Below are 21720 nucleotides of genomic sequence, written 5' to 3'. Positions count from 1 at the left end.
TGTCCACCCACAGCTGCCAACCCTTCCAAAGTGTCCATCCACAGCTGCCAACCCTTCCAGAGCGGCGCATGATGTCGCTCACACAATCATACAAATCATATTCCTTTCCTTCCTCACTCTTCACCACGCCTCACTCACACCTCACAATACGAAGCGCTGTCTCACATTCAATGACTCGTGGATTAGATGAGAAAATAATAACATCCTATTCCCAGATAAAAAGTCAATTAAAGAAAAAAACTCATAAAAATTGAAGATATATTCAGTTCATACCTTTTTCTTCAGCCGGTCTGTGAGTTTACAAAAGAAATAAATCACTAGATTCTTATCAAAAAAGAAAATAATACTTTTTTTGTAGCACCTCAAACGTTTCTAATACTTTTTGTATCACCTCAAACGTTTCTAATACTTTTTGTATCACCCTAAACGTTTCTAATACTTTTTTTTGTATCACCTCACACGTTTCTCATACTTTTTTGTCTTTTGTTACGTAATCCGATGTTTCTTTAATATCAAATGATTCGAGCTCTACAGTAAATCTGTTATAAAGACACCAAAAAAGAAAAAAAAAAAATTTTCTCATACCGAATTCACGGTACCGGTCGTTCACTCAGCTCTAACACGGCACAAAAACCCGAAGGAATACCTTGATATCAGTGTTAGAATGTCCTTGTAGCGCGCACTTGCGTTCGAGTGTGACATCTCGGATAAAAAGTAATTCACGAACACTAGTTATAAAGGCCCAGACACGTCCTGCCTCTTGCGAGGTCTGGGGTAAACTGAGGACTGTCGTAACAATTGGTCCGTCCATCAAACAAGCTTGTTCCATTGCGTCATTGTCGACAAACACTTGACGCCAGACACTACGACAGATTTCATGATTTGGGTGTGTTAACCAAGCTCTTTCTCTCGATACAGGAGAACGTACATTTACACAGATGCGTTTGTCTTTTACAATGTTCGCTTAAGATGTGTTAGGGAAATGTGGCGGGAGTGGTGGACGTGTGTGTGTGTGTGTGTGTGTGGGTGGGTGGGTAGCGAGGAAGGGAGGTGAGAGAGTGTGTATGGTGTTAGGGAGGAAGGGAGGTGAGAGAATGAGGAATACAATGTCCGAATATATGTCTCTATGTTGGATATTCTTAGCACATTAACCCGTCGTGAAGATACATCCTCCAGCCGGCCAGCACAAGCAAGAAGACCAAGGGAGAATCCCACCCTTTCTACAGGTTTAGATCCGACAGCGAGTATCTTCCCCAACCCTGTGATACTGTTTATTGCTGACACTCAACTAGCCAATCCTCTTACGGAATCATTCCATTTAGAGAGGTGGGTGAGGGTGGGTGAGGGTGTGTGGGTAGAGGAGGGGGGAAATCAGCTCCTAATCAGCCACTGGGGATTAGGAGGAGATTACCTTGTTCTCTCGTTCACATACGTACCTACAAACCACTCTTTCTTTTTTCTTTTCTTTTCTGAGAACACGTCGAGGAAAGGACATGGTGGTTTCTATATCCTTTTTCTCTGTCTCTCTCTCCTCCCCGCTGAGGGATCAGGGCCTCTTAAGAGGTCTGATTCCCAGAGTGGATAAGTGGATTTAACGTCAGAAATAAATAGGATTATATATCCGATAACTGGCAGGGCTTAGAACCCAAACACCTATCTGTCTTTGAAAATTATATATATATATATATATATATATATATATATATATATATATATATATATATATATATATATATATATATATTATCCCTGGGGATAGGGGAGAAAGAATACTTCCCACGTATTCCCTGCGTGTCGTAGAAGGCGACTAAAAGGGAAGGGAGCGGGGGGCTGGAAATCCTCCCCTCTCGCTTTTTTTTTTTTTTTATTTTCCAAAAGAGGGAATAGAGAAGGGAGCCAGGTGAGGATATTCCCTCAAAGGCCCAGTCCTCTGTTCTCAACGCTACCTCGCTAATGCGGGAAATGGCGAATAGTATGAAAGATATATATATATATATATATATATATATATATATATATATATATATATATATATATATATATATATATATATATGTGTGTGTGTGTGTGTGTGTGTGTGTGTGTGTGTATAACGAACACAAAAAAGGTAATTTGTTTACTTACATGTACTCATTCAAGAACACGCACAGCTGTGCCTGTCAAAAGGCAGTCCTTTAGAATACCTGGATATAGACTTTCAGCCACGGCATAACAGGAACGTGTATACATCCTGCAGGAGAAATCACTCCATCACTTCCCCCTGCATCTCCCCAGCCAGGTCCATCTACCTTGCTACACACACCCACACACACACGGACACTTCCATCTCTCTTCCTCCCTCCCTCCCTCCCAACTCACCAGCCTTTGGAGCTCTCCACTCCCCTCCAGCTCCTGGCTTTAAGTAAAGAAAAGAAATAAAAAAAAAGAGACTCAAAAAAAGAGCTCTAATTCAGAGAGCCACTGGAGGCTCAGAAGGGAACTACTACATTTCCCGTGCGTTCCCCTCTATGGTCCTGGAGATACGGGGCCCTGGTTCTAATTAGTGTCAGCGACGACATGGGACCCAAGCCAGTGAACAGGTCTTCTCCTCCTCCTCCTCCTCTCTCCCCCCAGCACTGTGTTGGTGATTACAGGAAGCTAATGGCCACTAAGACTTTGGACAAAGCCTAGCCGATCTATTCCACATCTCCAGATCGTTGTCTTTGTCACACTGCATTGAGGGAAGCCACTGGAGATGTTTATACACACACACACACACACACACACACACACACACACACACACACACACATATATATATATATATATATATATATATATATATATATATATATATATATATATATATATATATATATATATATATATATATATTCCTATGAGTCCACGGGGAAAATGAAACACGATAAGTTCCCGAGTGCACTTTCGTGTAATAATCACATCATCAGGGGACACACAAGAGAGAAATATAACAGTCAGTTGATATACAACGAAGAGACGTTGCTACGATAAGTTCCTAAGTGCACTTTCTTGTAATAACCACATCATCAGGTGAGATACAAGAAAGAAATACAACAGCCAGTTGATATACAACGAAGAGACGTAGCTAGGACACCATTTGGTAAACAAGTGACTACTCGAACGGAGGTTGGGTGCGTTCATGTCTGGCAACAAGGGTATCATAAAATTCATCATGTGGACAACAAAGGGAACTGTTTGCAAATTTCATCAACAATAAAGCTATTCAACTTGTATAATCCTTCACTAATATTCATGTTATAATTTGTTGTGTATTTAATAATAGAAGATTCAGTGATATTCCTCGTCGTAAAAGAGTTTAGATTTAATAACTGCGATTGCATTACTCCAGTCAATACAATGATCATAATTTCTAACATGATTAAACTAGGCATTTGATTCTTGTCCTGTTCTTATACTATATCTATGATGCTTAAGTCTAAGAGAAAGATCATTACCAGTCTGCCCAACATAAAACTTATCATAATTCTTACATGGTACTCTATAAACGCACCCTGCGGAACTTTCTGGAGAGTTCCTGATTAAGATATTCTTTATAGCATTGTTGTTGCTCAAGGCAACATTTACATCAAAGGATTAATGCAACATGGGAAGTAAATAAAATCATTACTAAACGGGAGAACTAATCATTGCGCCACACAAGGATGAATCAATCCCTTGTATAAACGGAGCAACTGTTCAGAAGAGAAGAATCTTTGACATCTAAATAGAACAACCAGTTTCTTAGAGGCAGACTTGACTATTCCTGTAAAGTTAGATCTTCAAGAAAGAGTGGATGTTACAGTAATACCAAATATGTTCATTGAGTCAAGAGGTGAAATTACAATACCGTCAAAGACGTGAGTTATCAGGAGTTTCATTAAAGATATGGGTAGAAACTGGGTCTTGGAGGCATTAAACTTAACAAGATTTTGTGCACCCCTACTGAGATATCCTGTCCAAGTCTGAGTTTACTGAGGATGCGGGATGCAAATCGAGTGAGAGAAGTGGGAGCAGAATTGAATGATGTGGATGAATGCAGTATTGAGTCGTCAGTGTATGAGTGTACTGGATTATTTGTGGAGATGAAATCGTTGAAAAAAGGGAGAAAAAAGTGTAGGGGACAGGACAGAAACTTGAGGGACACTGCTGTTAATGGTGAAAATAGGGAAAGCTGATTCATCAACAACCACAGAGATAGATCGGCCAGAGAGGAAGCTAGATATGAAGGAGCAAAGTGAAGGAGGGAAGCTAAAAGAGAGGAGCTTAGAGATGAGACTCCCATGTCACACCGTGTCAGAACCTTAGATATGTCAAGGGCAACTAAACATATCTCCCCAAAATCTTTCAGAGATGATGACCAGACATCAGTAAGACAGGATGGAATATCACCACTGGATCTCGCCTTACGTAAGCCATATTGGTGATCAGTGAGAAGACTGCAATTTTTGAGGTGTTTAAGGATATGGGAGGTGAGGACGGATTCAAGGATTTTGGAAATGGTAGATGTCAAAGGAATAGGACGATAGTTAGAGGGGTCAGAATGGTCACCCTTCCTAGGGATGGGATGTATCAACGCTTGCTTCAAAGGAGAAGGGAAAGTTTTGGTTTTTAAAGACAAACGGAACAGACGAGCAAGCACAGGTGCAAGTTTAGAGGCACACTCTTTCAGTTCACGGGGATGGATGCCATCAGGACCACAAGCCTTGCTTGTGTCCAGAGAGAGAGAGACAGAAGCGCTTTTCGGACAGTCCCTAAAGAGATTACGGGACGGCGCATAGGATTAATAAGAGGAGCATCAGGTGGAGAAGCAATGCTAGAGTCATCCAAGGTGGAGTTAGAGGAGAAACGGGAATTAAAGAGAATTGCTTTGTCTACGGGAGAGACAGCTATAGTACCGTCAGAACGGCAAAGTGAAGGGAAGGTAGAATGACAGAAGGTGTTGGCGATGCCCTTAGCTAAAGACCAGAAAGACCTCTCAGTAGATGACGAGGAAAGATTATCGCACTCCCTTTGAATAAAGGAACGCTTCGCCTCACGGATGTCGTGTTTGCAGCGATCATGGGCAGTGACAGAAGCTGAATGGGAGCCAGAAGAAGGAGAGTTCTTCCAAGCCCGACATGCCTGGTCCCCTTGGCCTAAATGGCCTCAAAGCAGGAACGGATCAACTATGGACTGAATGAAGAAGTCGTCTTGGAGGAAGAAGAAGAAGAGGAGGAGAGAAATGCTTCCATTCCCGCAAGAATAACCTCTCCTATGCCCTTGGCGTTGACGGAAGCATCATCGCATAAGAGACAGTACTTCACCCAGGGAAAGTCAGAAAAAAAAAAGAAGTTACGTAAATTATGACACTGGTATAGCCAATGTGTGAGGGTACAGCTCACCAGAGGAGAGAGGAAAAGATAATTCACTTTTGATTCTGTACCTTAAGCTTACCCTCATAAGATAGAGAACTCATGTTTTGTATTTAAAGGACTTTGATGTGTCTCTGTCCCAGTCCAATTTAAACTTTTCCCTCTGTTCTGTCTCGTCTTGAAATTTACTCTTTTTGTAAGGGAATGTGTGGCAGTTGTGTGTCTGTGTGTGTGTGTGTGTGTGTGTGTGTGTGTGTGTGTGTGTGTGTGTGTGTGTGTGTGTGTGGTAGTTGCTTATGGTAATGCGAGGCTGTGTGTGTGTGTGTGTGTGTGTGTGTGTGTGTGTGTGTGTGTGTGTGTGTGTGTGTGTGTGGTAGTTGCTTATGGTAATGCGAGGCTGTGTGTGTGTGTGTGTGTGTGTGTGTGTGTGTGTGTGTGTGTGTGTGTGTGTGTGTGTGTGTGTGTGATTGCATATATAACTTAATCCACCAGCACAGTTTGGTATTATCAAAGCCGGTCTTTGACGTCAGATGATTAGACTTCTGACACTCTAGGATCTGGCCACAGGTCAAAACAACACAGGCAAAGAAACATGACAAACAAAGTCACATATGATGACTACGTATTACTTCCCTTAAGAACTTAGTGTGTCACAAACCATTTCCATGTGTAACCCTCTCAATATTGACGTGACATGACAGCGCTCATCTTTCTTCTTCTTTCTTGAAGTCAAACAGGGAAGGAAGTTCTTTATCAAGACAAGAAACTTATATCTTATCCACAACATTGAAAGATATCTTTTACATAAGTATTGAAGGACATAAATTTATGGAAAACACTCATATCTACAAACACTGGAGGATGATTCTGACTCAAAAAAAAAAAATGAAAAGGAATTTCTATTCGTGATATCAAGGGGAATTTTTACACAAAAAGTAAAAGAAATCTCAAACTCAAACAAAAAAAAATCGAGAATTCTTTACATTCAAAAGTTCACACTGAAATCTTTATCCAAACACAGAAAGAAACCTCCTCTCCAAAAATTCACAGGAACAAAAAGAAATAGGTATTCCAAAAACTCTTGATATAAATCTTTACCCAAACATTGAAAGAAATCTATCCTCCAAAAACTGATAGAAATATTTACCCACAGTTTCAAAGAAATCTTTACCTAAACACCAGATAAAAAAATTTGTTTACCCCAACCTCATACCCAACCGAATCCCAAACATTCATTTTAACTCAAACAACAAAAAAATGACCCAAGTGCTGAAAAGATGACCTTAAGTACTGAAAAGAAGTTTACTTAAACATGCTGAAACGTATTTCTCTGAGAAGTGAATATATTTCCCCCCCAAAAAAAACCTTGAGCAAGGAAAGGGATCTCCATGCTGGAACGTACAAGACGCCATGTGATTCTTAAGATGCCAAAAAATGCATACGCATATCTTATCCAGCCCAACAGTGGAAGCCTTTTCTCACTAGGGACCTGCTTGGTGGCTTTTCGAATTCGTTGGTGCGTTCATACCCTGAACACTGCGTTTACAGCCTGAACACTGCGTTCACAGCCTGAACGCTGGTGCGTTCAGCTTTTGGTCGTCTTTCTTCCACAAACTCAACAGACAGACCAGAGAGAGTATTAGCGAATGAGAAATTGTGAGAAAGTAAGTTTACCTCGAATGAGTCAAATTACCCTTATTTTATTCATCATTTCTATCAATATCCTCATGGGGAATGATGGGTTACTGGCTGTAAACACTGCTCTCGTCACAGTGGTCCAGCGCCTACTGGAGTCCTCTGTGGTACCTTGTGTGTTTTCGCCGGTGGGTTGTTCTTTTCGCTGATTTGGAAGAAAAGAAAAACAATAGATCTATGTGAGTTGAGAGTGATGTATGTTCTCTCTCTGTGTGTGATATGAGGAGATGTGAGTGCTCTATCTAAACACGACAGAGGGAGGGGGGGTTGTGTGAGTTTATGAGGGATTTATATACGTAACGTGGAGGTTGGGGTGGGGGAATGAGGGTTATGAGATATGAGATAAATGAGGGAGATCGTCATCATCCTCTCCCTCTCCTCTCCCTCCCTCCTTCGAACCCACCTAACCCGACCCCTTACATCAGGGGAGTAAGGGGTTATTATAGCCATGGGGTTGATGAGAGAGAGAGAGAGAGAGAGAGAGAGAGAGAGAGAGAGAGAGAGAGAGAGAGAGAGAGAGAGAGAGAGAGAGAGAGTCGAGGGAGGAGGAGGGGAGGAGGAGTCCTCTGAGAAATTCATGCCCCCCCAACGATCTTTGACGGAGCCGAGACAGACGTGTGGCCTTCTGGTATGTCTTACGGCTGGACGTGTGAGCGACGCCCGTCCGTCACATGATGCAGACGGGGGGGGGGGGGGGAGAGAGAGAGAGAGAGAGAGAGAGAGAGAGAGAGAGAGAGAGAGAGAGAGAGAGAGAGAGAGAGAGAGAGAGAGAGATAAGGTGATCAGAAGTTTAGGGCTGGAGGAGGAGGAGGAGGAGGAGGAGGAAGGGCAAAGTAGATAATGGGGTCATGTGAGGCTTAAAGTTAACAGGGTGCCTCGTGGACGAAGAACGAAAGAAAGAAAGAGAAAGCTTTATTTCTCTCCTTCAAGAGAGATTCAGAAAAAACAAAGTGTGGTGGTGTATCTATGTGTGTGTGTGTGTGTGTGTGTGTACAATGAGGACAAGTGTTGTTATGGGAGCAGTGGTTTAAGTGTCCCAGACCTTGACGCATTCACGGGCCGGCCGGGGTCGGGGGCATTGAAGTTCGAGTCCTGGTTGCGGCAGTCGGTCCACAGTCAATCTAGCTGTTCATCCTTCACTAAGGCTTCGTCGCTAGGATTGGGGGCTGTGATTTGATGTGAAATATGGTGAAATCTTACGATATTCTCATATATATATATAGTACTTCCGTATTATCTCTTATCGAAGTAATTCCCTAGAATTCCCCGGGTCACTGGTGTTAAATCCCTCTCATCCAACGCAATCCACCCGCCTCACCGCAAATCTAATCCACCCTCCCTCCACATTAACCTAATCCAGCTCCCTTCTCACAAACGTAGTCCACCTCCCTATCCCCCACTAATGTAATCCAACTCCCTACCCCCCACTAACATAATCCAATCCCCATCATCGCCATTTCAACCCCACTTCCATCTAATGCAATCCACCTTCTTCCCCACTAATGTAATCCAGCCCCCTTTCTCCACAAAGCAAATCCAACCCTTCCCCTCTTCCCACCAAAGTAATTCAACACCACCCCCTCCCTCTCTCTCCTCCCCATTCAACACCACCACCACCCTAATCCTCCTCTCCCCCCATCCCACTAACGTAATCCAACCTTTCTCCCCCTTCCCTCCATCCCCCATCAAACTCCCTACGCTGCGCTCGTTCTTCTAAAACCCTTTGCCCCTCTCGCCACCCCACACCCTCCCTGCACTCTCTCCCTCCCTCCTCACACATTAACTCCACCAACCTGCTGAAACTTTTTTTTCTCGTCTTCCACTCGCAAAGTGCAATTAAGACCAGTCCGAGATAAGGCAGTTTACAACACTCATGGTTTATACCGGTACAAGATATTGTTGCACGCATCGCGTTACCCACCAGGGCGTGCGAGAGAGAGAGAGAGAGAGAGAGAGAGAGAGAGAGAGAGAGAGAGAGAGAGAGAGAGAGAGAGAGAGAGAGAGAGAGAGAGAGAGTTTTTGGCAAAAATTCTTTATCCCGAATTCCGACATCGAGGAGAGAGAGAGAGAGAGAGAGAGAGAGAGAGAGAGAGAGAGAGAGAGAGAGAGAGAGAGAGAGAGAGAGAGAGAGAGAGAGAGTGTATGTGTGTTTACGAGCCGCGGCAACACTCGCCTCCCTGGTATAATTCCCATTAATGATTCTCTAATTCATTCATTCCCCTTTTGGAAGCACCCCCTTTTCCTAATCATCTTTAAGTCTCTACATCCAGCAGAATCCTTTTCTGTACCGATGTAATCGGTGCTGAAGGCCGATGCTGTATCGTAAATAGTAAGAAAATCACACCTGTGTCTCTTTAAGACAATATAGTTTCTTATACCCCCACTTCAAAGTACCTGGAGAGATACAAATGTCCTGTTATGTCTTCCAGGAGTTTTTTTTCCATTCCAGGTGTTCGTAGTTTTCTCTTCCAATCGCTGTAGCTGGCGTAATATTGCCATATGCACAAATGACTGGTTGCGACGGAATACGTTCGTGTGTATTGTCATGTGGTTCCCATGTACCCACGACCAATCAGTGTTAAGAACACGCAAGGGTAACTATGTCATTCAGTGGTCAGTGATTCATCAGGAAGTAATCTAGCCTGACCAGGCAATCCGACCCTTAATCATGAGAGCGTTACCCATCGTTAGACATCATCATTCACAGTCTCCACACATCACGAAGCTAATCCAGTCACCCGCTCATCCAACAGTCACTACAATACCCCACAGTGAAGAGTGGGTGAAAGATAGCGTAGGAAAAGCGAAAGCAAGAGCGAGGATCTTGTCTTTCTCAGGCAGGTTTTCGACAATGTCTTCTTCAGGAGGATGATAATACGTCATGACAGGTGCATAGCCTCATATAAACAACTGGTGGATCAAGGAATTGGATGCTGAGGTATCTCGCTATCTTACTGGTCTGTTACTAAATCTCACCAATCACAGAGCGGTATTTCTTCCACCATTTTAGCCCAGGGAAAGATGCCGGCTTTCTTGTTATGGGCTGCTTCCAATGCTTTCCTCGACTTCTTGTCTTCTCCTCGTTGTATGGAATCTTTACATCCTTCAAACACAGCAAGGTGTCTCTCCTCGTCCATACATGTACAGCCAAAGCAATGGTGGTGCTGTGGTAAATGACGTTAATTCTGTGTTCCCGCAGCCTAAACTGCACACTACCCGTAACCTCGCCATGATAATTCCTCTTACACCCGTTGCAGGGGATCTCGTATACTATACCTCTTTCGTTGTTCTATCTTTTTCTTAGTTCTCATGATGTCAACTGATTTGGTCGTTTCATTCACCGATGTCGTATCGTATGCGAAACCTTATTGTTGTACGTTGCTCAACGTAAAATTGGTTTCGCCAAATGTCTCTTTTCTCCGTTGATACACCTGTCGAAATCGCTGGATCATCTGTCCACAATCCCATGTGCCATACGTCAATACGCTCTTGAGGTAACCGTTTCGTGAGTGATTCCACAGATGTTCACACTCATCCTTCAGGAATTCTGGGCTACAGACTCGAAGGGCTTTCACGAAAGGATCTAATAACTACCCCGGATCCTTTCTCTATACAGTGACGGACAGTATATAAAACACTCCTTATTGACGGTGGGCTCCTTGTACAGTGGGCGCCTTGGTTTCCTAATGATGGAGATGGGTGTGGGTGATGGTGAAGGTAGGTGTTAGTGATGGCGGAGGCAGGTGTTGGTGATGGTGCTAATGATGGAGATGGGTGTGGGTGATGGTGAAGGTAGGTGTTAGTGATGGCGGAGGCAGGTGTTGGTGATGGTGCTAATGATGGAGATGGGTGTGGGTGATGGTGAAGGTAGGTGTTAGTGATGGCGGAGGCAGGTGTTGGTGATGGTGCTAATGATGGAGATGGGTGTGGGTGATGGTGAAGGTAGGTGTTAGTGATGGCGGAGGCAGGTGTTGGTGATGGTGCTAATGATGGAGATGGGTGTGGGTGATGGTGAAGGTAGGTGTTAGTGATGGCGGAGGCAGGTGTTGGTGATGGTGCTAATGATGGAGATGGGTGTGGGTGATGGTGAAGGTAGGTGTTAGTGATGGCGGAGGCAGGTGTTGGTGATGGTGCTAATGATGGAGATGGGTGTGGGTGATGGTGAAGGTAGGTGTTAGTGATGGCGGAGGCAGGTGTTGGTGATGGTGCTAATGATGGAGATGGGTGTGGGTGATGGTGAAGGTAGGTGTTAGTGATGGCGGAGGCAGGTGTTGGTGATGGTGCTAATGATGGAGATGGGTGTGGGTGATGGTGAAGGTAGGTGTTAGTGATGGCGGAGGCAGGTGTTGGTGATGGTGCTAATGATGGAGATGGGTGTGGGTGATGGTGAAGGTAGGTGTTAGTGATGGCGGAGGCAGGTGTTGGTGATGGTGCTAATGATGGAGATGGGTGTGGGTGATGGTGAAGGTAGGTGTTAGTGATGGCGGAGGCAGGTGTTGGTGATGGTGCTAATGATGGAGATGGGTGTGGGTGATGGTGAAGGTAGGTGTTAGTGATGGCGGAGGCAGGTGTTGGTGATGGTGGAGGCTGGTGTTGGTGATGGTGCTAATGATGGAGATGGGTGTGGGTGATGGTGAAGGTAGGTGTTAGTGATGGCGGAGGCAGGTGTTGGTGATGGTGCTAATGATGGAGATGGGTGTGGGTGATGGTGAAGGTAGGTGTTAGTGATGGCGGAGGCAGGTGTTGGTGATGGTGCTAATGATGGAGATGGGTGTGGGTGATGGTGAAGGTAGGTGTTAGTGATGGCGGAGGCAGGTGTTGGTGATGGTGCTAATGATGGAGATGGGTGTGGGTGATGGTGAAGGTAGGTGTTAGTGATGGCGGAGGCAGGTGTTGGTGATGGTGCTAATGATGGAGATGGGTGTGGGTGATGGTGAAGGTAGGTGTTAGTGATGGCGGAGGCAGGTGTTGGTGATGGTGCTAATGATGGAGATGGGTGTGGGTGATGGTGAAGGTAGGTGTTAGTGATGGCGGAGGCAGGTGTTGGTGATGGTGCTAATGATGGAGATGGGTGTGGGTGATGGTGAAGGTAGGTGTTAGTGATGGCGGAGGCAGGTGTTGGTGATGGTGCTAATGATGGAGATGGGTGTGGGTGATGGTGAAGGTAGGTGTTAGTGATGGCGGAGGCAGGTGTTGGTGATGGTGCTAATGATGGAGATGGGTGTGGGTGATGGTGAAGGTAGGTGTTAGTGATGGCGGAGGCAGGTGTTGGTGATGGTGCTAATGATGGAGATGGGTGTGGGTGATGGTGAAGGTAGGTGTTAGTGATGGCGGAGGCAGGTGTTGGTGATGGTGCTAATGATGGAGATGGGTGTGGGTGATGGTGAAGGTAGGTGTTAGTGATGGCGGAGGCAGGTGTTGGTGATGGTGCTAATGATGGAGATGGGTGTGGGTGATGGTGAAGGTAGGTGTTAGTGATGGCGGAGGCAGGTGTTGGTGATGGTGCTAATGATGGAGATGGGTGTGGGTGATGGTGAAGGTAGGTGTTAGTGATGGCGGAGGCAGGTGTTGGTGATGGTGCTAATGATGGAGATGGGTGTGGGTGATGGTGAAGGTAGGTGTTAGTGATGGCGGAGGCAGGTGTTGGTGATGGTGCTAATGATGGAGATGGGTGTGGGTGATGGTGAAGGTAGGTGTTAGTGATGGCGGAGGCAGGTGTTGGTGATGGTGCTAATGATGGAGATGGGTGTGGGTGATGGTGAAGGTAGGTGTTAGTGATGGCGGAGGCAGGTGTTGGTGATGGTGCTAATGATGGAGATGGGTGTGGGTGATGGTGAAGGTAGGTGTTAGTGATGGCGGAGGCAGGTGTTGGTGATGGTGCTAATGATGGAGATGGGTGTGGGTGATGGTGAAGGTAGGTGTTAGTGATGGCGGAGGCAGGTGTTGGTGATGGTGCTAATGATGGAGATGGGTGTGGGTGATGGTGAAGGTAGGTGTTAGTGATGGCGGAGGCAGGTGTTGGTGATGGTGCTAATGATGGAGATGGGTGTGGGTGATGGTGAAGGTAGGTGTTAGTGATGGCGGAGGCAGGTGTTGGTGATGGTGCTAATGATGGAGATGGGTGTGGGTGATGGTGAAGGTAGGTGTTAGTGATGGCGGAGGCAGGTGTTGGTGATGGTGCTAATGATGGAGATGGGTGTGGGTGATGGTGAAGGTAGGTGTTAGTGATGGCGGAGGCAGGTGTTGGTGATGGTGCTAATGATGGAGATGGGTGTGGGTGATGGTGAAGGTAGGTGTTAGTGATGGCGGAGGCAGGTGTTGGTGATGGTGCTAATGATGGAGATGGGTGTGGGTGATGGTGAAGGTAGGTGTTAGTGATGGCGGAGGCAGGTGTTGGTGATGGTGCTAATGATGGAGATGGGTGTGGGTGATGGTGAAGGTAGGTGTTAGTGATGGCGGAGGCAGGTGTTGGTGATGGTGCTAATGATGGAGATGGGTGTGGGTGATGGTGAAGGTAGGTGTTAGTGATGGCGGAGGCAGGTGTTGGTGATGGTGCTAATGATGGAGATGGGTGTGGGTGATGGTGAAGGTAGGTGTTAGTGATGGCGGAGGCAGGTGTTGGTGATGGTGCTAATGATGGAGATGGGTGTGGGTGATGGTGAAGGTAGGTGTTAGTGATGGCGGAGGCAGGTGTTGGTGATGGTGCTAATGATGGAGATGGGTGTGGGTGATGGTGAAGGTAGGTGTTAGTGATGGCGGAGGCAGGTGTTGGTGATGGTGCTAATGATGGAGATGGGTGTGGGTGATGGTGAAGGTAGGTGTTAGTGATGGCGGAGGCAGGTGTTGGTGATGGTGCTAATGATGGAGATGGGTGTGGGTGATGGTGAAGGTAGGTGTTAGTGATGGCGGAGGCAGGTGTTGGTGATGGTGCTAATGATGGAGATGGGTGTGGGTGATGGTGAAGGTAGGTGTTAGTGATGGCGGAGGCAGGTGTTGGTGATGGTGCTAATGATGGAGATGGGTGTGGGTGATGGTGAAGGTAGGTGTTAGTGATGGCGGAGGCAGGTGTTGGTGATGGTGCTAATGATGGAGATGGGTGTGGGTGATGGTGAAGGTAGGTGTTAGTGATGGCGGAGGCAGGTGTTGGTGATGGTGCTAATGATGGAGATGGGTGTGGGTGATGGTGAAGGTAGGTGTTAGTGATGGCGGAGGCAGGTGTTGGTGATGGTGCTAATGATGGAGATGGGTGTGGGTGATGGTGAAGGTAGGTGTTAGTGATGGCGGAGGCAGGTGTTGGTGATGGTGCTAATGATGGAGATGGGTGTGGGTGATGGTGAAGGTAGGTGTTAGTGATGGCGGAGGCAGGTGTTGGTGATGGTGCTAATGATGGAGATGGGTGTGGGTGATGGTGAAGGTAGGTGTTAGTGATGGCGGAGGCAGGTGTTGGTGATGGTGGAGGCTGGTGTTGGTGATGGTGCTAATGATGGAGATGGGTGTGGGTGATGGTGAAGGTAGGTGTTAGTGATGGCGGAGGCAGGTGTTGGTGATGGTGCTAATGATGGAGATGGGTGTGGGTGATGGTGAAGGTAGGTGTTAGTGATGGCGGAGGCAGGTGTTGGTGATGGTGCTAATGATGGAGATGGGTGTGGGTGATGGTGAAGGTAGGTGTTAGTGATGGCGGAGGCAGGTGTTGGTGATGGTGCTAATGATGGAGATGGGTGTGGGTGATGGTGAAGGTAGGTGTTAGTGATGGCGGAGGCAGGTGTTGGTGATGGTGCTAATGATGGAGATGGGTGTGGGTGATGGTGAAGGTAGGTGTTAGTGATGGCGGAGGCAGGTGTTGGTGATGGTGCTAATGATGGAGATGGGTGTGGGTGATGGTGAAGGTAGGTGTTAGTGATGGCGGAGGCAGGTGTTGGTGATGGTGCTAATGATGGAGATGGGTGTGGGTGATGGTGAAGGTAGGTGTTAGTGATGGCGGAGGCAGGTGTTGGTGATGGTGCTAATGATGGAGATGGGTGTGGGTGATGGTGAAGGTAGGTGTTAGTGATGGCGGAGGCAGGTGTTGGTGATGGTGCTAATGATGGAGATGGGTGTGGGTGATGGTGAAGGTAGGTGTTAGTGATGGCGGAGGCAGGTGTTGGTGATGGTGCTAATGATGGAGATGGGTGTGGGTGATGGTGAAGGTAGGTGTTAGTGATGGCGGAGGCAGGTGTTGGTGATGGTGCTAATGATGGAGATGGGTGTGGGTGATGGTGAAGGTAGGTGTTAGTGATGGCGGAGGCAGGTGTTGGTGATGGTGCTAATGATGGAGATGGGTGTGGGTGATGGTGAAGGTAGGTGTTAGTGATGGCGGAGGCAGGTGTTGGTGATGGTGCTAATGATGGAGATGGGTGTGGGTGATGGTGAAGGTAGGTGTTAGTGATGGCGGAGGCAGGTGTTGGTGATGGTGCTAATGATGGAGATGGGTGTGGGTGATGGTGAAGGTAGGTGTTAGTGATGGCGGAGGCAGGTGTTGGTGATGGTGCTAATGATGGAGATGGGTGTGGGTGATGGTGAAGGTAGGTGTTAGTGATGGCGGAGGCAGGTGTTGGTGATGGTGCTAATGATGGAGATGGGTGTGGGTGATGGTGAAGGTAGGTGTTAGTGATGGCGGAGGCAGGTGTTGGTGATGGTGCTAATGATGGAGATGGGTGTGGGTGATGGTGAAGGTAGGTGTTAGTGATGGCGGAGGCAGGTGTTGGTGATGGTGCTAATGATGGAGATGGGTGTGGGTGATGGTGAAGGTAGGTGTTAGTGATGGCGGAGGCAGGTGTTGGTGATGGTGGAGGCTGGTGTTGGTGATGGTGCTAATGATGGAGATGGGTGTGGGTGATGGTGAAGGTAGGTGTTAGTGATGGCGGAGGCAGGTGTTGGTGATGGTGCTAATGATGGAGATGGGTGTGGGTGATGGTGAAGGTAGGTGTTAGTGATGGCGGAGGCAGGTGTTGGTGATGGTGCTAATGATGGAGATGGGTGTGGGTGATGGTGAAGGTAGGTGTTAGTGATGGCGGAGGCAGGTGTTGGTGATGGTGCTAATGATGGAGATGGGTGTGGGTGATGGTGAAGGTAGGTGTTAGTGATGGCGGAGGCAGGTGTTGGTGATGGTGCTAATGATGGAGATGGGTGTGGGTGATGGTGAAGGTAGGTGTTGGTGAGGGCGGAGGCAGGTGCTGGTGATGGTGCTAATGATGGAGATGGGTGTGGGTGATGGTGAAGGTAGGTGTTAGTGATGGCGGAGGCAGGTGTTGGTGATGGTGCTAATGATGGAGATGGGTGTGGGTGATGGTGAAGGTAGGTATTGGTGATGGCGGAGGCAGGTGCTGGTGATGGTGCTAATGATGGAGATGGGTGTGGGTGATGGTAAAAGTAGGTATTAGTGATGGCGGAGGCAGGTGCTGGTGATGGTGCTAATGGTGGAGATGGGTGTGGGTGATGGTGAAGGAATACAGCGTAATACTATACATTACGTGACGTAGGTCATGAAATGAACAATATTGTGATGTGTCATGAGTATACACGAATCAGCTTACTGTCTGTACCATGAGTATACACGAATCAGCTTACTGTCTACCATGAGTATACACGAATCAGCTTATTGTCTGTACCATGAGTATACACGAATCAGCTTACTGTCTGTATCATGAGTATATACGAATCAGCTTACTGTCTGTACCATGAGTATACACGAATCAGCTTACTGTCTGTACCATGAGTATACACGAATCAGCTTACTGTCTGTACCATGAGTATACACGAATCAGCTTACTGTCTGCACCATGAGTATACACGAATCAGCTTACTGTCTGTACCATGAGTATACACGAATCAGCTCACTGTCTGTAAACACATACGAATCAGCTTCTGACAACCAACCGTTCGTCTGAAGTTACAGCAAAATACAGCCAGCTGTATTCTCTGAAATGTCACACTAACCTTTACTACAGTAGCCTATAATACCCCCAAAGAGAGAGAGAGAGAGAGAGAGAGAGAGAGAGAGAGAGAGAGAGAGAGAGAGAGAGAGAGAGAGAGAGAGAGAGAGAGATAAAAGAAATGAGGCCAGGAGAATATCTGATTTTACAATAAGAAGAAGAAGAAGAAGAAGAAGAAGAAGAAGAAGAAGAAGAAGAAGAAGAAGAAGAAGAAAAGAAGGAGGAGAAGAAGAAGAAGAAGAAGAAGAAGAAGAAGAAGAAGAAGAAGAAGAAGAAAAGAAGAAGAAGAAGAAGAAGAAGAAGAAGAAGAAGAAGAAGAAGAAGGCCGACTCTGAGCGGCGAAACATTTTCCGAAACCCGAGTTTCGCTGTTTCGCTCGTTGGTCCGCTTTGGGACATTTTGGCCATTGAATAGTAAAAGGCGTAGTGAGAACCTCTATGCATCTTTGATGGTTGCTAAAGATCAGCAGGAACGCTAGGGGCAAGGGGAGGAGGAGAAGGTGGGTAAAGAGATTTACTTTAGAGACAGATCAAAGAAAATAGGGAGTTGGAACTCATCTCGCAATCTAGCAGCTCACGCGGGTGTGAAAGAAGAAAAGAAGAAGGAGAAAGAAGGAAGACGGATTTCTTCTACGATTTCATTCATTAAGATGGATTTCTTCAAGGATTTCATTCACTAAGAATGGATTTCTTCAAGGATTTTATTCACCAAGACGGATTTCTTCAGGGATTTCATTCACTAAGAATGGATTTCTTCAAGGATTTCATTCACTAAGATTTCTTCGAGGATTTCATTCACTAAGACGGATTTCTTCAAGGATTTCATTCACCAAGACGGACTTCTTCAAGGATTTCATTCACCTAGACGGACTTCTTCAAGGATTTCATTCACTAGGACGGATTTCTTCAAGGATTTCATTCACTAAGACGGATCTCTTCAAGGATTTCATTCACAGAAGGGGGGGGTCACATAAAGGTCTGCGTTCAAAGGCAAATTATTCGCTGTTTATCTTTATTTCAACAGGAGTTCAGACTGTGTATAAAGATGATGTGGCATATATATATATATATATATATATATATATATATATATATATATATATATATATATATATATATATATATATATATATCCGGGGACCTCAGTGGTGGTGTTGTGGTCTGCGTTGCAAACAGCTAATCCAATTGGCTCGGGTTCGATCCTCGGCGCGGGCAGACGGTCCACAGCTCACCCACTTGTTCATCCATCCTCTGGTCGGTAGATTAGTGGGGGTATAGCACCACAGCTATGATAGGTCTAGCTAGCCGACCCGATAGCTTGAATTAAGCTATGTTCGAGTGACCCCAGTGAATGCATTCATGTCCAGGGACATGGCCCCTTCACTGACAGGCCACGAATTAAACTGAGAGACGACGTCCATGTTCAGGGACATGGCCCTTCAATGCCAGGCCACGAATTAACCAGAGTGGACGATGTCCATGTCCAGGGACATTGTCCTTCAATGCCAGGCTACGAATTAACCTGAGCGACTATGTCCAGGGACATGGTCCTTCAATGCCAGGCTACGAATTAACCTGAGCGACTATGTCCAGGGACATTGTCCTTCAATGCCAGGCTACGAATTAACCTGAGCGACTATGTCCAGGGACATGGTCCTTCAATGCCAGACCACGAATTACCCTGAGTGGACGATGTCCATGTCCAGGGACATGGCCCTTTCACTGCCAGGCCACGAATTAACCTGAGTGGACGATGTCATGTCCAGAGACATGGCCCTTTCACTGCCAGACCACGAATTAACCTGAGTGGACGACGTCCACATTCATGCTCCTCATTGACAGGCCGAGAATCAACCTGATCGACCATGGCCATGGCCCCCACTTCACTGGCGGGCTAATAAGAGTCCCAGAAGGTGGGGTCGCTCCGGGCTCATTGCGATATGGTGGCCTTCCGGTCCATAACATGCGGGTGAAAAAAAAAAAAAATATTGTGTTGCCGCCAAATGGCTGACGGTGATTTCCAACTGTGAGTCTGGACTTTTAGAGACATACCAAAGTTAAATTCGTTTCTCCAAAAGTTCAGGACATGTAACATGAATAACCCAAGCATGTTTCTTCTATTGTGACCTTTTGGAGATTTTAAAATGGCAGTGTTGAACAACGACCAAAAACGAGAAAGACCCGTACTGATGGCAGATAAGATATCAGACGATAATAACCATTCGTCATGTCCTTATCTTTATTCATAATCAAATTCACTTTGTTGGTTATTATTGTCATACCCAGGAAATATGGCTGGATATAACTGGGTATATCTTATATAATTAACTCCATATATAAGAGTCCTGGTGTTATATTGGACCACTGTCAAGGCTCCTGCGGTCCAATGCTGCGCTACTACCAGGAGCAGGGAACTGGAGACTCCTTTAAAGTGAGAAGTTCTTTGGCGAGACGGTATTCACAGTGATACAGACGCGTTAAAGGTGACTTTCGTAACCTCAAGTAGGCGGAGTCCGGTAACACCTAATTGTGTGTGTGTACATATATATATATAGATAGATAGATAGATAGATAGATAGATAGATAGACAGATACACAGGTAGCTAGGCATCTAATATTCTCCACGAAGATTTGCTTCGATTATTCATTCGTTGCACTGAAGAATGAAAGGGAACATTTAACGCTGATCCTGTGGTTCTTGGCTTCATCCATTGTAATCTGGACTGCCAGGCCTTTACTGCGTTCATCTAAAGGTGGGGAGAGGAGGGGGTTTTACCTCCTCACTCATCCCTCATTCATGAGGCGAGACCGAGGGTCCTCCCGGTGTCACGGAAGGCTACGTAGTATGAAGTGATTACAGGTTACGGAAGAAGGGGGGAAGAAAAAAGTCCCAGTTCGGAAGTTCATGAGAGTCGACGCTGCTTCGAATCCCGCATTGATCATTTGTGAACCGGGCACACACACACACACACACAAATATATATATATATATATATATATATATATATATATATATATATATATATATATATTGGAAAGGATCACAATTTTGTGCGTATGTCTTGGACAATCGTATGTTTACCAAATGGCGTCCTAGCTTCGTCTCTTCGATGTATATCAACTGACTTATTTTCTCCCTTGTCTCTCCTCTGATGATGTGATTATTACACGAAAGTGCACTTGGGAACTTATCGTGTTTCATGTTTCCCCGTGGACTCATAGGAATATATATATATATATATATATATATATATATATATATATATATATATATATATATATATATATATATATATATATATATGTATATATATATATATATATATATATATATATATATATATATATATATATATATATATATATATTCAGTGAGGGGCCATGATGTCCTGTCTACATTCAGAAGATGGCGTAGTTACGCATGAATAGATAGAAGGATCAGATGCAAATATAATAGTGATGGCGGGACAGAAGGCTAGTTTAGCTGGAGGACACTGGAAGGAAGACAGAAACCAGTGGAGATAGTGGTTACAGTGGTTATCCAACCAGTGGGTGGAGTGGGACTTTGATTATCAAACCAGTGAATGGAGTGGAAGAGTGGTTATCTAACCAGTGATTGGAGTGGGAGAATGGTCATTAAACCAGTGGATGGAGTGGAAGTGTGGTTGTTTAACCAGTGGATGGGGTGGGAGAGTGGTTATCAAACCAGTGAATGGAGTGGAAGAGAGGTTATCTAACCAGTGATTTTAGTGGGAGAATGGTCATTAAACCAGTGGATTTAGTGGGAAGAGTGTTCAGTAAACCAACAGATGGAGTGGGAAGAGTGTTCAGTAAACGAACAGATGGAGTGGGAAGAGTGTTCAGTAAACCAACAGATGGAGTGGGAAGAGTGTTGAGTAAACCAGCAGATGGAGTGGGGACGTGGTCTTTAAACGAACAGACGGAGTGGGGAGTAGTGAGCAAACCTGAGATGGGGTAGGGAGTGGTCATCAACAGCTGCATCAATCAATAAGCTCGTGCGATATTGATGACCCATGACCTAACCCACCTATATTGACCCAGCTAATTTGACCAGTATAACACCTTAGATAAAATTTCACATAAAATTGAATTTTAACAGTTTCGTACACTTCTGAACGGAGAAATATCCAAAAATTTAAATAATTCTATTCAAATTTAATCTGAAGATTTTTTCTTTTTCTTCCTGGCTCAAATTTTTAGATTCGAATGAGTACATAAGAGCAACAGAATAACGGGAGAGACCAAATGGCCCATAACGGGTCAATCTGTTGTAGTACGGTAGAAACAGTGGTATGAACAGGCGAGTTAAAACAGTGAAAACCAAGTGACGGAGGAGTGTTGAAGACGATGGTGTTGATGGAGAAGGAAGGTTGGTGATTGAGTGTTGGAGATAATTGGTGGTGAGAAACCACTTACCTTATAACAGTAATCCATTGGAGACTCGTTTCCTTGGAGGTCTGTTCATCTGCTGTCCCAAAGCTTAAGTTCGAATCCTGGTTGCGGTAGTCGGTCCACAGTCAATCCAGCTGTTCATCCACTCCTACGGAATGTTTGATAGAATGGGTACCTGGCTCAGGCTAGGGTATATATATATATATATATATATATATATATATATATATATATATATATATATATATATATATATATATATATATCGTT

At 45.4% G+C, this 21720-nt stretch overlaps 1 long non-coding RNA gene across 1 annotated transcript in view; it reads right to left on the bottom strand.

The window, feature by feature from the left end:
• The window catches only part of LOC139750695 (uncharacterized), a 236073-nt gene that overhangs the window by 131281 nt on the left and 83072 nt on the right, over positions 1-21720 (bottom strand). The window contains exon 2 of the long non-coding RNA XR_011713199.1: positions 21475-21598. This is a non-coding gene — a long non-coding RNA (uncharacterized lncRNA). The remainder of the gene's footprint in view (positions 1-21474; positions 21599-21720) is intronic.

Source organism: Panulirus ornatus, chromosome 10, assembly GCF_036320965.1.
Source record: "Panulirus ornatus isolate Po-2019 chromosome 10, ASM3632096v1, whole genome shotgun sequence".
Classification (NCBI taxonomy): Eukaryota; Metazoa; Arthropoda; class Malacostraca; order Decapoda; family Palinuridae; genus Panulirus; species Panulirus ornatus.
Note: the sequence above shows the minus strand (reverse complement) of the source record. Positions and strands in the feature narration are given on the sequence as shown.